This window comes from Muntiacus reevesi, chromosome 16 (assembly GCF_963930625.1).
Source record: "Muntiacus reevesi chromosome 16, mMunRee1.1, whole genome shotgun sequence".
NCBI classification, from domain to species: Eukaryota; Metazoa; Chordata; class Mammalia; order Artiodactyla; family Cervidae; genus Muntiacus; species Muntiacus reevesi.
In genome coordinates this window covers 45,361,735-45,376,285 of record NC_089264.1, presented here as the reverse complement: position 1 = coordinate 45,376,285, position 14,551 = coordinate 45,361,735, and the positions used below count along the sequence as shown (strand labels likewise).

Sequence of the window (14,551 nt, the reverse complement as noted above, 5' to 3'; positions counted from 1 at the left end):
AGTAATGACTTTTCAGTTCTTTATATGTTAGAGCTGAAATTGAACACAAAATTCTTTATAAATGGCAATTTGCTACTTTTTTTAGAAAATTAGCTATGAATTTTTCTTTTGGAGGACCTTTCTTTCTTTTCCATTGACCTTGGTCTCTCTCTCTCTCTCTCTCTTTCTCTCTCTCTCTCTCTCTCTCACACACACACACACACACACAACACATCTCCCATCTTGCCAAGTAAATTTTTATTGCAAATTTAATGTCTATATCAATATTAAACAATGACTATATAATGAAATAAGCTGCTTTTTATCTGAGCCACATAAGTTTCATTTTATGAAAACTTACTTTGTTTTTGTTGTCAAGTTAATAATTGCTTTTTTTAAATAGCTTACTTTCCTAAGCTAAACATAAAAAAATTAAATTAAATAAAAAAGAAAGGAATGAAGGAAGGAAAGGAGAGAAAGTAGTAAGCGAAGAAAGAAGGAAGAAACAAATCCAACAAATGTCTTTCAATGGAGTCATAAAACATTTGGTTCTCTTCTCAGTTCCCAAATTTCCCTACTTAATATTCCAGGAACCCTTATTCTTTTTGTTGTATTTTTAAAAAAACATGAAGCTACCCCATTCTCAGTGTTACTGCTGAGAGTCCTGGTGACATTCATCTCATTTTTTGTACATGAGCTGTTGATTTTCTCTGAAAGATTTTTGGATCCTGTCCTTACTTTTGGGGTCTCAGATCTATCAATACCATATGAAGGTGTTTTGAGGATTAAATAAAATAATAGGTAGAAATTTGTTTAATCATTGGCTAATTTTTATCAGTAAATTAATACTTGTCATGATAATAAAACTGATGATCATAATGTTTCTATTGTAATGAGACATCATGAGAGTTCATTCTTCCATATGTTTGCAAGTAATACTACTCACACTTTGATGAGCAACTATGAACAACATTGAGGTCAATGGGTGTCAATTGAAATTTCATTGCTTATACTAAAGATAATAAGTCTCTTTATAAGCACAGTGTGTAGAAAGCAAATATAAACTCTGGTGGCAAACAGATCATGTTTTGAATGCTAGTGCAACCATAGTTAAGGATGTGATATAAAGGAAAACACTAAAAGTCACTGTATAATAAATCCCCTGCCTCTTATGTTTAGGGCAGGGGTACATAAAACAAAGAATATTAAGAACTCGGGAGGTGCCAGTGACACAGCAGTTTTCCAAAGATATTCATTTCCAGTTAAAATTTATTCTTTTATTCATTCATTCATTCCTTTAATTGGTGGGACCCATCCTATCATAGAAAATATTGCATTCAATTCTGTATGTACTACATTAACATATTCAAATAAAAGTTTATCAGGATACTAATAACTAGGGAAAGTTAGGAAGCCTGAGACCATGTCATGAGAAAGTGGTAAAACTTAATAGTACAGAGAACTCTACTCAGTACTCTGTAATGGGAAAAGAATCTAAAAAAGAGTGGTTGCATGTACATGTGTAACTGATCTACTTTGCTGTATGCCTGAAACTAACACATGTTGTAAATCAGCTATATTCCAATAAATATATTTTAAAAATAATAAATAATGCGAAGATATAACTAATACTACATAAGTTGTCAAAATGTGTTTGAGGGATTAGAAATTTCTCTACTGTTTCATAAAGCTGCAATAGACGTTTGGAAGCAGGAAATTGACAAACAAAAGGGCATAATTATATTTACAATAGAACTACCTAGATTTTGAGCTGTGTTAGAATGTAGTGTAGTTGCATCTTTTTCTCCAAGATATTTAACTATTAGGAAAGCTGTCAAAGAAAAAATTCAAGCCCAGCTGGAGTAGCAGTTTGACAATTTTATAATGTATAATATCACTTAGAGTGCCAATTTAAATTCAGATTTCTGGGCTTCACTCTATAAAGAATATGATGTTATAGGTGGTTTTGAGATGTGCTGCTGATGCAAGGTTTATACAAAATTTGAGAAATTCTGGTCTAAGGGTATGACATGATGAGTTCTAAGGTTTATTCCAGTCTTTGTATGCCATGAATTAATAAGATAAATGCCTCAAGCAGAGATATGATTCAGTCAGGCCTCAAATAATAAGTATAACTTCACAATGAATCTCACTATCATACAAAATGACATTGCCCTGACTGGTATTTTCTAAACCAGGGGACAGAGAAAATCTTTAGCTTCAACTAAATTTTTAAAATATTAGCAATTTCTACAACAGGGATCAAAGATATTTGACCTATAGATACTATGTCTCTAGTTACCATGTGTTAAATATAATGAAACAGAAATGAGGTGGCATTTACTGCTTCAGAGACAATACATGATATTTAATGTACTCTACATTAATGAGTGTTTATGTCATATGTCATGGTAACATTGCTGAGCAAACTACACTTATTTCAGAATACAATTGCTTCTTGCAGTAAGAAAAACAAAAAGTATTCTAACAAAAGTATGACCTAATTCAGTACTGATATAAAACTCAGAATGTACTTTTGAAAACTGACAGCATTTTAAGTCCAATTGGTTGGAATGAATAACGATAATATTTCATTCTTATAAAAACTCACTACTTATTAAGACTGCATAATAAGTACAGGCATAAGAATCATTTCTATGATTTTCACCCTAGGAACACCATTTTTTTTAATTTAAATAACTTTTCCATAATGCATTTAAGAAGAACAAGGATTTTATATGCAATTACAATATTTTAGAAGGTATAGTGGTAATTCATATCTATTAAATATTTAAACACATTACTATTCAAATATATTGGAAGGTATTATATAACTAAACTCTCATCCATCTCTCATTTCACTATATTTAAATAATCTTAACCAAGAAGTATAAACAGCTAGACTATAGCAGGGAGTGGCTACCTTTGACATTAAAATAGCTTCATGTGGAGATTTTATTATCATATTAATAGTTTAAATACTTGAGACATTAAAATTATATAATTTCCAAAAAAAATAAAGTGAGAAATGTTTTATGTTTTCAAATGAAGTTACTTTAATATCCCAGATTTTTAAGTGATATAATCTTAATTAATAGCCAAATATTCAGTTCAGTTCAGTTCAGTCACTCAGTCATTGCTGACTCTTTGAGACCCCATACACTGCAGAATGCCAGGTCTCCCTGTCCATCACCAACTCCCAGGGTTTAATCAAACTCATGTCCATTGGGTTGGTGATGGATCCAACCATATCATCCTCTGTATCCCCTTCTCCTCTCTCCCTCATTTTACCCAGCATCAGGGTCTTTTCAAATGAGTCAGCTCTTTTGCATCAGGTGGCCAAAGTATTGGAGTTTCAGCTTCAGCATCAGTCCTTCCAATGAACACCCAGGACTAATCTCCTTTAGGATGGAATGATTGGATCCTCTTGCAGTCTGAGGGACTCTCAAGGGTCTTCTCCAACACCACAGTTCAAAAGCATCAATTCCTCGGCACTCAGCTTTCTTTACAGTCCAACTCTCACATCCATACATGACCACAGGAAAAGCCATTGTCTTGACAAGATAGACCTTTGTGGACAAAGTAATGTCTCTGCTTTTTAAAATAACTTTCCTTTCAAGGAGTAAGGGTCTTTTAATTTCATTGCTTCAGTCACCATCTGCAGTGATTTTGGAGCCTCCAAAAATAAAGTCAGCCACTGTTTCCCCATTATTTGCCATGAAGTGATGGGACTGGATGCCGTGATCTTGGTTTTCTGAATGTTGAGCTTCAAGCCAACTTTTTCACTCTCCTCTTTCACTTTCATCAAGAGGCTCTTTATGTCTTCTTCACTTTCTGCCTTAAGCGTAGTGTCATCTGCATATCTGAGGTTATTGATATTTCTCCCAGCAATCTTGATTCCAGCTTGCGCTTCCTCTAGCCCAGCATTTCTCATGATGTACTCTGCACATAAGTTAAATAAAAAGGGTCAAAACATACAGTCTTGACATACTCCTTTTCCTATTTGGAACCAGTCTGTTGTCCCACGCCCAGTTCTAACTGTTGTTTTCTGACCTGCATACAGATTTCTCAAAAAAACAGGTCAACTGGTCTGGTCATCTGATCTCTTTCAGAATTTTCCACAGTTTATTGTGATCCACAAAGTCAAAGACTTTGAAATAGTCAATAAAGCAGAAACAGATATTTTTCTGGAACTCTCTTGCTTTTTTGATGATCCAGTGGATGTTGGCAATTTGATCTCTAGTTCCCCTGCCTTTTCTAAAACCAGCTTGAACATCTGGAAGTTCATGGTTCACATATTGCTGAAGCCTGGATTGGAGAATTTGGGGCATTTCTTTGTTAACATGTGTGATCAGTGCAATTGTGTGGTAGCTTGAGCATTCTTTGGCATTGCCTTTCTTTGGGACTTGAATGAAAACTGACTTTTTCCAGTCTCATGGCCACTGCTGAATTTTCCAAATTTGCTGGCATATCGAGTGCAGCACTTTCACAGCATCATCTTTCAGGATTTGAAATAGCTCAACTGGAATTCCACCAGCTCCACTCGTTTTGTTCATAGTGATGCTTCCTAAGGCCCACTTCACTCCATATTCCGGGATGTCTGACTCTAGGTAAGTGATCACACTCTTGTGATTATCTGGGTCATGAAGATCTTTCTTGTACAGTTCTTCTGTGTATTCTTGCCACCTCTTCTTAATATCTTCTGCTTCTGTTAGGTCTACCATTTCTGTCCTTTATTGAGCCCATCTTTGCAGGAATGTTCCCGTGGTATCTCTAATTTTCTTGAAGATATCTCTAGCCTTTCCCATTCTATTCAGTTCAGTTCAGTTCAGTTCAGTCGCTCAGTCGTGTCCGACTCTTTACAGTATCCCATTCTATTACTCTCCTCTATTTCTTTGCACTGACCACTGAGGAAGTCTTTCTTATCTCTCCTTGCTATTCTTTGGAACTCTGCATTAAAATGGATACATCTTTCCATTTCTCCTTTGCTTTTTGCTTCTCTTCTTTTCACAGCTATTTGTAAGGCCTCCTCAGACAGCCATTTTGCTTTTTTGCATTTCTTTTTCTTGGGGATGGTCTTGCTCCCTGTCTACTGTACAATGTCATGAACCTCCCTCCATAGTTCATCAGGTGCTTCATATATCAGATCTAGCCCCTTAAATTTATTTCTCACTTTCACTGTATAGTCATAAGGGATTTCTTTAGGTCATACCTGAATGGTCTGGTGCTTTTCCCCACTTTCTTCAATTTAAGTCTGAATTTGGCTATAAGAAGTTCATGATCTGAGCCGCAGTCAGCTCCCGGTCTTGCTTTTACTGGCTGTGTACTGTGTAGAGCTTCTCCATCTTTGGCTGAAAAGAATATAATCAATCTGATTTCAGTGTTGGCCATCTGGTGATGTCTATGTGTAGAGTCTTCTCTTGTGTTGTTGGAAGAGGATGTTTGCCATGACCAGTGAATTCTCTTGGCAAAACTATGTTAGCCATTGCCCTGCTTCATTCTGCACTCCAAGGCCAAACATGCCTGTTACTCCAGGTCTTTCTTGACTTCCTATTTTTGTACTCCAGTCCCCTATAATGAAAAGGACATACTTTTTGAGTGTTAGTTCTAAAAGGTTTTGTAGGTCTTCATAGAACTGTTCAGCTTCAGCATCTTCAGCATTACTGGTTGGGGCATAGACTGGATTGCTGTGATAGTGAATGATTTGCCTTGAGAATGAACAGAGATCATTCTGTTGTTTTTGAGATTGCATCCAAGTACAGCATTTTGGATTCTTTTGTTGACTATGATGGCCACTCCATTTCTTCTAAGGGATTCCTGCCCACAGTAGTAGATATAATAGTCATCTGAGTTAAATTCACACATTCCAGTCCATTTTAGTTTGCTGATTCCTAGAATGTCAACATTCACTCTTGCCATCTCCTGTTTGACCACTTCCACTTTGCCTTGATTCATGGACTTAACATTCCAAGTTCCTATGCAATATTGCTCTTTACAGCATTGGATCTTGCTTCTATCACCAGTCACATCCACAACTGGGTGTTGTTTTTGCTTTGGCTCCATCCCTTCATTCTTTCTGGAGTTACTTCTCCGCTGATCTCCAGTAGCATATTGGGTACCTACCGACCTGGGGAGTTCATCTATCTGTCCTATCTTTTTGCCTTTTCATATGTTCTTCAGGTTATCAAGGCAAGAATACTGAAGTAGTTTGCCATTCCCTACTCCGTGGACCACATTTTTGTCATAACTCTCCACCATGACCCGTCTGCCTTGGGTGGCCCTACACAGCATGGCTTAGTTTCACTGAGTTAGACAAGGCTGTGATCAATGCGATCAGATTGGCTAGTTTTCTGTGATTGTGGTCTCAGTCTTTCTGCCTTCTGATTCCCTCTCTCAGCACCTACTGTCTTACTGGGGTTTCTCTTATCTTGGACATGGGGTATCTCCTCACGGCCTCTGCTCCTGACATTGGATGTGGGGTATCTCCTCTTGGCCACTCGCCGCTCCAGCGCCGCGTGGCCACCACTCACCAAGAAACATTACTTCACAGTTGATGAAACTCTATATTAGCAAGGCTACAGTTGTCTCCCAGTTGCCAGTAGTCATGTATGGATGTGAGAGGTGGACTGTAAAGAAAGCTGAGCACCAAAGAATTGATGCTTTTGAACTGTGATGTTGGACTCTTGAGAGTCCCTTGGATTGCAAGGAGATCCAACCAGTCCATCCTAAAGGAAAGCAGTCCTGAATATTCATTGGAAGGACTGATGCTAAAGCTGAAACTCCAATATTTTGGCCACCTGATGTGAAGAACTGACTAATTTGAAAAGACCTGATGCTGGGAAAGATTGAGGGTGGGAGGAGAAGAGGACAAGAGAGAATGAGATGGTTGGATGGCATCACCAACTCAATGGACATGAATTTGAGTAAACCCGGAGTTGGTGATGGAGAGTGAGGCCTGGTGTGCTGCAGTTCATGGGGTCAGAAAGAGTTGGACACAATTGAGCAACTGAACTAAACTGAACTGAACTGATAACTGTCTCAACACTACATATGAGCACTCATCCTGGGCAAAAAAAAGGTATTTCATTTCCCAAAGCAAACACCTCAGCTAGTGAGGTTTTGTTATTTAGCTCATATCCTTTCCACTTTCTTTGTATTAGAAAAATCTCATCAACCAGAGCCTCATTTTCATATTGCTATGATAGTCACACCTCAAAAAACCAGCAAAGAAGAGGATGTCTATTTCTGGAACCACCACAGCATCATCAAGAATGGGGAACATTCTGTGGTTTAATCCTCAGCCTTGTGTTTGAAATTAGCAGTGCTGCGTAAAGAGATTTTAATAACCAAATAAAGGCTACAAAACAGTGAAGTAGCATATTGACTTCTTTATATATTCAAAAGATAAGAGAAGACTGTACTTAAAAAAGAGGCTCCAGCTGACTCCAAACTTTTGCTTTTTATTAACATTCTCTCTGTCTAGGAACCTTCCTGGCAGTCTAATGGTTAAGACTCTGTGCTTCTACTGAAAGGGAAACAAGTTTAATCCATGATAAGGGAAATGAGATCCTGCATGCCTCATTCCTGTGTGGCCAAAAAAGAAAAAAAAAAAAAAAAATGTTCACAGTCTATTATTTTCTTTTCTCTCATCAACATAGATGATTGAACACATCTCTTCCTCAACTAATAGCATCAAAGGAAGAGTTTAAAGATACACCATTGAACTTCTGTTATGTTTGGTTCCTCTTCATATTTTGTTAATTTCTTCATTTAAAAAACTTTCCCACTTACATAGGTTTTTCTTTATTAATAACTGCTTTAGTATTTTTCCAGTTTACAAATATACTAGTATTCTCTGTAATTATGCCTAAGTTAGTTGTTATTCCAGTTTTGAGGATACTTTTTATTTTAATGGTTACATATATTTTCTTACCCAAATTTCCTCTTGGTTACTTTTTATACCCATCAGTACTTGATATATATCCACTTATTTTGTTTCATTACTACTTCCTGTTCTTTTTTAATGCATACTGTTATTCCCTCAAACATACTGCGGACCTACATTTAGTGGACTTTTGTTAACTTTTACGTTATTGTGATCATTGGTGTATATTGGTAATTTAGTCTGAAATAAAATGAAAATGTCCAGCTTGCCCAGATAATAGTTGGTGAATGAGACTAGAAGCCAGAGGTTCCCCAGTATTCAAAGCTTATGATGGCACTTGATCTCTAGAGTAGATAAGACAGAAAAATAAACAATAATTACTTTTCTGGATCTTAACAGTGTGAGGCTCAGGGACCATATGTTCTAATAGGGTAAGGGACTTCATAGAAAAGAATCTTCATTTGTGACACTCACTGCATTCTGTAAGTGTTCTTGTATAAATATTCTGGAAAGTAAGGAACCTTTGTGCATACATTGATCACATGAAATCAGAGATACAGAGGAATAAACCAACAGATAATAAAGGTGCTAACATATAGAGGAAAAATGATAGACTTGAGATGAGAAGTCAAGTCCTTTAATTACAAATTTTACAACTATGGGCAAGTAAATTTCTGAATTTTCATATTTGTATAATGGGAATGAAAATATTACTTATATTCCAAAAACACCATAGAGACTATGCTATTCACCATAGCTTTGATATTCTTCAAAAATGTAGAATAAAAATATCAAGTGGTATTCAAGTATAACAGGAAAAAATTCCAGAAAATATATTGTGTAACCATGTCTGAAATTGTCAGAAATTGTTTGAAATTGTCTCTGGAACAGTAGTGGCTTAAGTAATGCAGCCCCACTAGAAATGGAAGAAATTATCTTGATATACTTTTAAAACACATCTGTCCCATACATGAATAACAATATCTTTAGGTTCTTTTAGGTCCTGGTTAAATAGTTTCACATAGGTTCTGGGAGATAACATAGGAGAGATCTGAGTCCATTAGACTTAGGATCTTGTCAGAGATTCTAGTGCTTGGCACTTGCCAAATTTGTACCTATGGAAATATGTTATTATCATAAACTTCTTAAGATTATTGTGAATATTCAATGTATGATTCCTAATGCATGCCTAGTATGTAGTAGGCATGTGAAATTGTTATCATCAAAGAAACAAAGAGAAACAGACTTAAGAAGAGTAAATTTGCCCATTCACTTCTTTCATCTTCAACAGAAACCACACTTCCAGTCAGTAAGGGAAAGTGGCTCATTGGACTCCCTGGCCTTATGGGTCATATTCAGCCAGTCCTGTAAAGAGAGCCCCAGAATGGGAACCCATCACCCTGCCATCAAGGCCTTGGCCCAACATAGGAGCGAGTTTCAATTACTTGGAGGACAGATGTTTTGCCAGTGGTCATGGTTTTGCGTTCCCTGGTAGTAGCGCCCTGTGAAGTCTATGGTAGCATAAATTCTCAAACTCCTCATCACAATTTTAGACAAAGGGAAATCATTTTTAATGCAATTCCTTTCCAGATGAAAATGACAATTATTTTTGAGCGTAGGCTTCCTGTTGTTCAGGTTGTTGCTGCTGTTTTCAACTCCTAATGAATCACTGTGCAACAGCTCATTGCATGTGAATTTATGCAAATTGACAATTAAACAAGGGGGTTATTTTAGTCAAATCAATCAGATATTGTATCTATTTGAAACGATAATATAAGCATAATTGATGGTGCATAATTAATGATTATCCAAGGCTCTTAATAATGAAATGATAAAAAGGTATGAAAGGAGAGAGATGCCAAGGAACCTGGCTCTAAAAAAACTGAAAAGGACTTTTGCTTCATTTTCTCAAACCACTGAAACCCTTTCTTGCATGTGTAACCAAATCCACTTGTGAACCTGAACACGTGCACACTGCTCTCCAGAAGCATTCTTAAATTAGTGAAGTGAATATATATGATGGTGTTACATACATCCTGGATCTTTCTGTGTTTAAATCTTGGCTCTAACAGTAGCCAGCTACCTGACCTTGGGAATACAATTAATCTCTCTTAGTTTCACATTTCTAATTTGTAGAAAGAATGTTGCATTATAGGACCATGTATCTATAACTGTGGTGTGGATTAAATCAAATATTAAATGCAAAGGTCTTAGGTGTTTTCCAGAAACTTTACACATACTAAATAAATGTTTATTATTATAATTCTTATTTCCTTTGAAACATCTTTAGTTCTCATTTTCACACGCAAAAAGTTATTTTATAACAAGAATTTAAACTATATCAGTTTCAAATTTCCACTTAATTCTGGGCTGAGAAACACTTACTTAAATATGAAGTCACAACACCAAAGGCACAATTTATGAAAGAAACAATTGGCAAGCTGGATTTCATTAAGGTTAAAAACTTCTGCTCTGAGAAAGATAACTGTCAGGAAAATGAGAAAACCAGCCACAGATAGGGGGGAAAATTGTGAAAACATAAAGAACTGTTATTCAAAAAAAAACAAGAATGTATAAAACTACCCCCCCAAGAAAAAACTAACATCCAGATTTAAAAATAGATAAATACCTGATAAGATACATCCCAAAGAAAGCATACCTTTGGTAAATAGACATATGAAAAGATGTTCAACCTCATATGTCATTAGAGAATTGCAAAATAAAAAACAATGAGAAATTCCTATGTATCTATTCAGTTCAGTTCAGTTCAGTTGCTCAGTTGTGTCCAACTCTTTGTGACCCCATAAACCACAGCACACCAGGCCTCCCTGTCCATCATCAACTCTCCTGGAGTCCACCCAAACCCATGTCCATGGAGTTGGTGATGCCATCCAACTATCTCATCCTTTGTCGCCCCCTTCTTCTGCACTCAATCTTTCCCAACATCAGGGTACTTTCAAATGAGTCAGCTCTTCACATCAGGTGGCCAAAGTATTGGAGTTTTGACTTCAAAATCAATCCTACCAATGAACACCCAGTACTGGCCTCCTTTAGGATGGACTGGTTGGATCTCCTTGCAGTCCAAGGGACTCTCAAGAGTCTTCTACAACACCACAGTTCAAAAGTATCAATTCTTTGGCAGTCAACTTTCTTTACAAGGTCAACCATAGCCTTGACTAGACGGACATTTGTTGACAAAGCAATGTCTCTGCTTTTTAATGTGCTGTCTAGGTTGGTCATAATTTTCCTTCCAAGGAGTAAGTGTCTTTTAATATCATGGCTGTAGTCACCATCTGCAGTGATTTTGGAGCCCAGAAAAATACAGTCAGCCACTGTTTCCCCATATATTTGCTATGAAGTGATGGTACTGAATGCCGTGATCTTAGTTTTCTGAATGTTGAGCTTTAAACCAACTTTTTCACTCTCCTCTTTCACTTTCATCAAGAGGCTTTTAGTTCTTCTTCACTTTCTGCCATAAGGGTGGTGTCATCTGCATATCTGAGGTTATTGGTATTTCTCCTGGCAATCTTAATTCCAGGTTGTGCTTCCTCCAGCCCAGCGTTTCTCATGATGTACTCTGCATATAAGTTAAATAAGCAGGGTGACAATATACAGCCTTGATGTATTCCTTTTCTTATTTGGAATCAGTCTGTTGTTCCATGTCCAGTTCTAACTGTTGTTTCCTGAACTGCCTTCACGTTTCTCAAGAGGCAGGTCAGGTGTATCTATTAGAGTGGCCAAAATACAAAACACTGAGAACACCAAATGCTGGTGAGGACATGGAGCAATAGAAATTCTCATTTATTGCTGGTAAATAAATGAGAGTAAATTCTCATTTATTGTTCTTGCCAAAATGCAAGATAATACAGCCACTTTGGAACACAATTTAGTAGTTTCTTTCAAAACTAAGCATACTCATCATATAATTCAACACCAGTCATTGGTATTTTGTGAATTATACATTACCTCCAACAAAAAACTGCATATGGATGTTTTATAGCAGACTTATTCATAATTGCAAAATCTTGGATCTAAGCTAAACATTCTTCAGTAGAAACATGAATACACTGTGGTGCATCACATAAAATGAAATAAAATGAATTCAGCATCTTAAAAAAAAAAAAGTTCTGTCCATAAAAAGACACGGAGAATCTTAAATGCATATTACTAAGTGCAAGAATGCAATCTGAAAGTCTATACTGTATGATTCCAACTAGATGATATCTATAAAAGGCAAAACTATAGAAATAGTAAAAAAAAAAAAAAAAGATCACTGGTTGTCTGGAGTTAAAGGGAAGGGAGCGAAGAACAGGCAGAGCACAGAGAATATTTAAGATGGTAAAAGTACTTTGTATGAGTTTATCATGGTGAATACAGTTCATTATACATTTGTCCAAACTCACAGAGTGCACAACATAGAGTGAAACCTAATGTAAACTATGGATTTTGTATGACAACAATGTGCCATGTAGGTTCATCAGTTGTACCAAATGTAACACTCTGGTTCAGGATGTAGACAATGGGGATTGTGCATGCCTTGAATGGAACATAATTGAGACCAAATTGTGATTCTGTACAGTCCAGGTTTAAAGTAGATGGCAGTTTTCTTTTTTTTTTTTTTTTCATTTATTTTTATTAGTTGGAGGCTAATTGCTTTACAATATTGAAGTGGGTTTTGTCATACATTGACATGAATCAGCCATGGATTTCCATGTGTTCCCCATCCCGATCCCCCCTCCCACCTCCCTCTCCACCCGACTCCTCTGGGTCCTCCCAGTGCACCAGGCCCGAGCACTTGTCTCATGCATCCAACCTGGGCTGGTGATCTGCTTCACTATAGATAATATACATGTTTCAATGCTGTTCTCTCGAAACATCCCACCCTCGCCTTCTCCCACAGAGTTCAAAAGTCTGTTCTGCACATCTGTGTCTCTTTTTCTGTAACAGCAAGCCAGGGTGGTAATCTTCTTCAGCGTCCCTGGCAGCCCCCAGCAGGTGGCCCATGCTCTGTTGATGGAGGAAATGGCAAGGGAGTCTGCATGGCCTTCGAAAAGATGTTTGATGGCTTCATGTTGGGCAGTGTCTCCCAGCAGTGTGGAAGTATCACACATGTTGATACAGGATATCTCCTCAGGTTAGACACCTGCATCTTTTATAGCAGAAGCCAAGCACCTTCTCCTCCAGGATTGGGGGCAGTCATGTGGCCGGCATCACCTGAGAGTCTGTAGCTCAAAATGTCTGCATAAACCCAGTCCCCTTTTTGTACAGCCTGCTTGGTTCTTCTCCCACCAGCACACTGAACCTCCTCCCGTTACAAAACCATCTCTGGATGAAATGGTCGACGTGCTGACTTAGGATCAGAGCCCAGGCTCTGGAAAATCCAGCAGGTGATAAACGGCTGATGCAAGAATCTGTCCCTCCAGTCACCATCACATCAGTAGAGTCATGTGCTATAAATCTAGAAGTCTCCCACTGTATGAATTTCCGTGGTACAGGCTGTGGGTAATGCTTGATTGGGGCCCTTGACTTTATATCGAATGATGACCTGGCCTGCTGCCATATTGATCACAATCTGAGGGACAAAGAGTGGGTTGACTTTATTGTAACCTTTTGTTTGAAACATCAAAGCAATTTCAGAAATAACTCCAAGAGGAACCATTCCCTTGCCAATTGCAGCACACGATCGGCTTCTGACTGAGGATGCCATTAGAATCTTTCAAGGCTAACTCTGCAGCTCAGATGGCCATAATGGTGGGAGAAGACATGCACTTGATATCTGATTAGGGCACAAAGCTTTTTTTATTGAATTAATCTTCATTGCAACCTCTTGGCATATAAGTGCAACACTGCAAGATATTGATACTCTTCACTGCCACTGTAAGCATTCCACTCTCTCCCTGGACAGACGATCCCATACCAGCTGAGCTCCAACTCAAAGAGGAGTCACTCAGCTATGCCTGTAATGACAACTTGCCTAGGTAATCAAAGTATTGGTACAGTTCCTAAACATTTCCTTTGACTTATTAATCCTTGGAATAATCTTGTATATATTAAATGAGAGTTTGTCACTTTAAGGAAATTTTGTAAGCCTTTTGACAGCATGGTTGAGATTCAGAGAATCACAAATATTCCTATAACAGACCATGACATGTCCAGCAGGTATTCACTCTTTTTTAAATAGCTTAAAGGTTTAAGAAGCAAGTGCTTGGGCCTGGTGCACTGGGAAGACTCAGAGGAATCAGGTGGAGAGGGTGGTGGGGGCGGGCATCGGGATCGGAAATACATGTAACTCCATGACTGATTCATGTCAATGTATGACAAAACCCACTTCAATATTGTAAAGTAATTAACCTCCAACTAATAAAAATAAATGAAAAGAAAAAAAAAAAAAAGAAACAATGCTGCCGCTCAGACGTTCAGTCGTGTCTGACTCTTTATGACCCCATGGACTGTAGCCCTCCAGGCCCTCCTGTCCATGGGATTTCCCAGGCAAGAACATTGGAGTGGTTTGCCATGTCCTACTCCAGGGGATCTTCCTGACCCAGAGATGGAACTCGTGTCTCCTGTGTCTCCTACATTGGTAGGCAGATTCTTTACCATTTCATCACCTGGGAAACCCAAAATAACGTTATCTTGTTTTAATTAATACTTGTCATCAAACCACCTGTTTGCATTAAACTGTTTTTA

General features: G+C 37.6%; 1 pseudogene; it reads right to left on the bottom strand.

Moving 5' to 3' along the window:
• The window catches only part of LOC136147889 (3-oxoacyl-[acyl-carrier-protein] synthase, mitochondrial pseudogene), a 75,311-nt pseudogene extending 61,345 nt beyond the window's left edge, over positions 1-13,966 (bottom strand).
• Between the last annotated feature and the right edge of the window lie 585 nt (positions 13,967-14,551).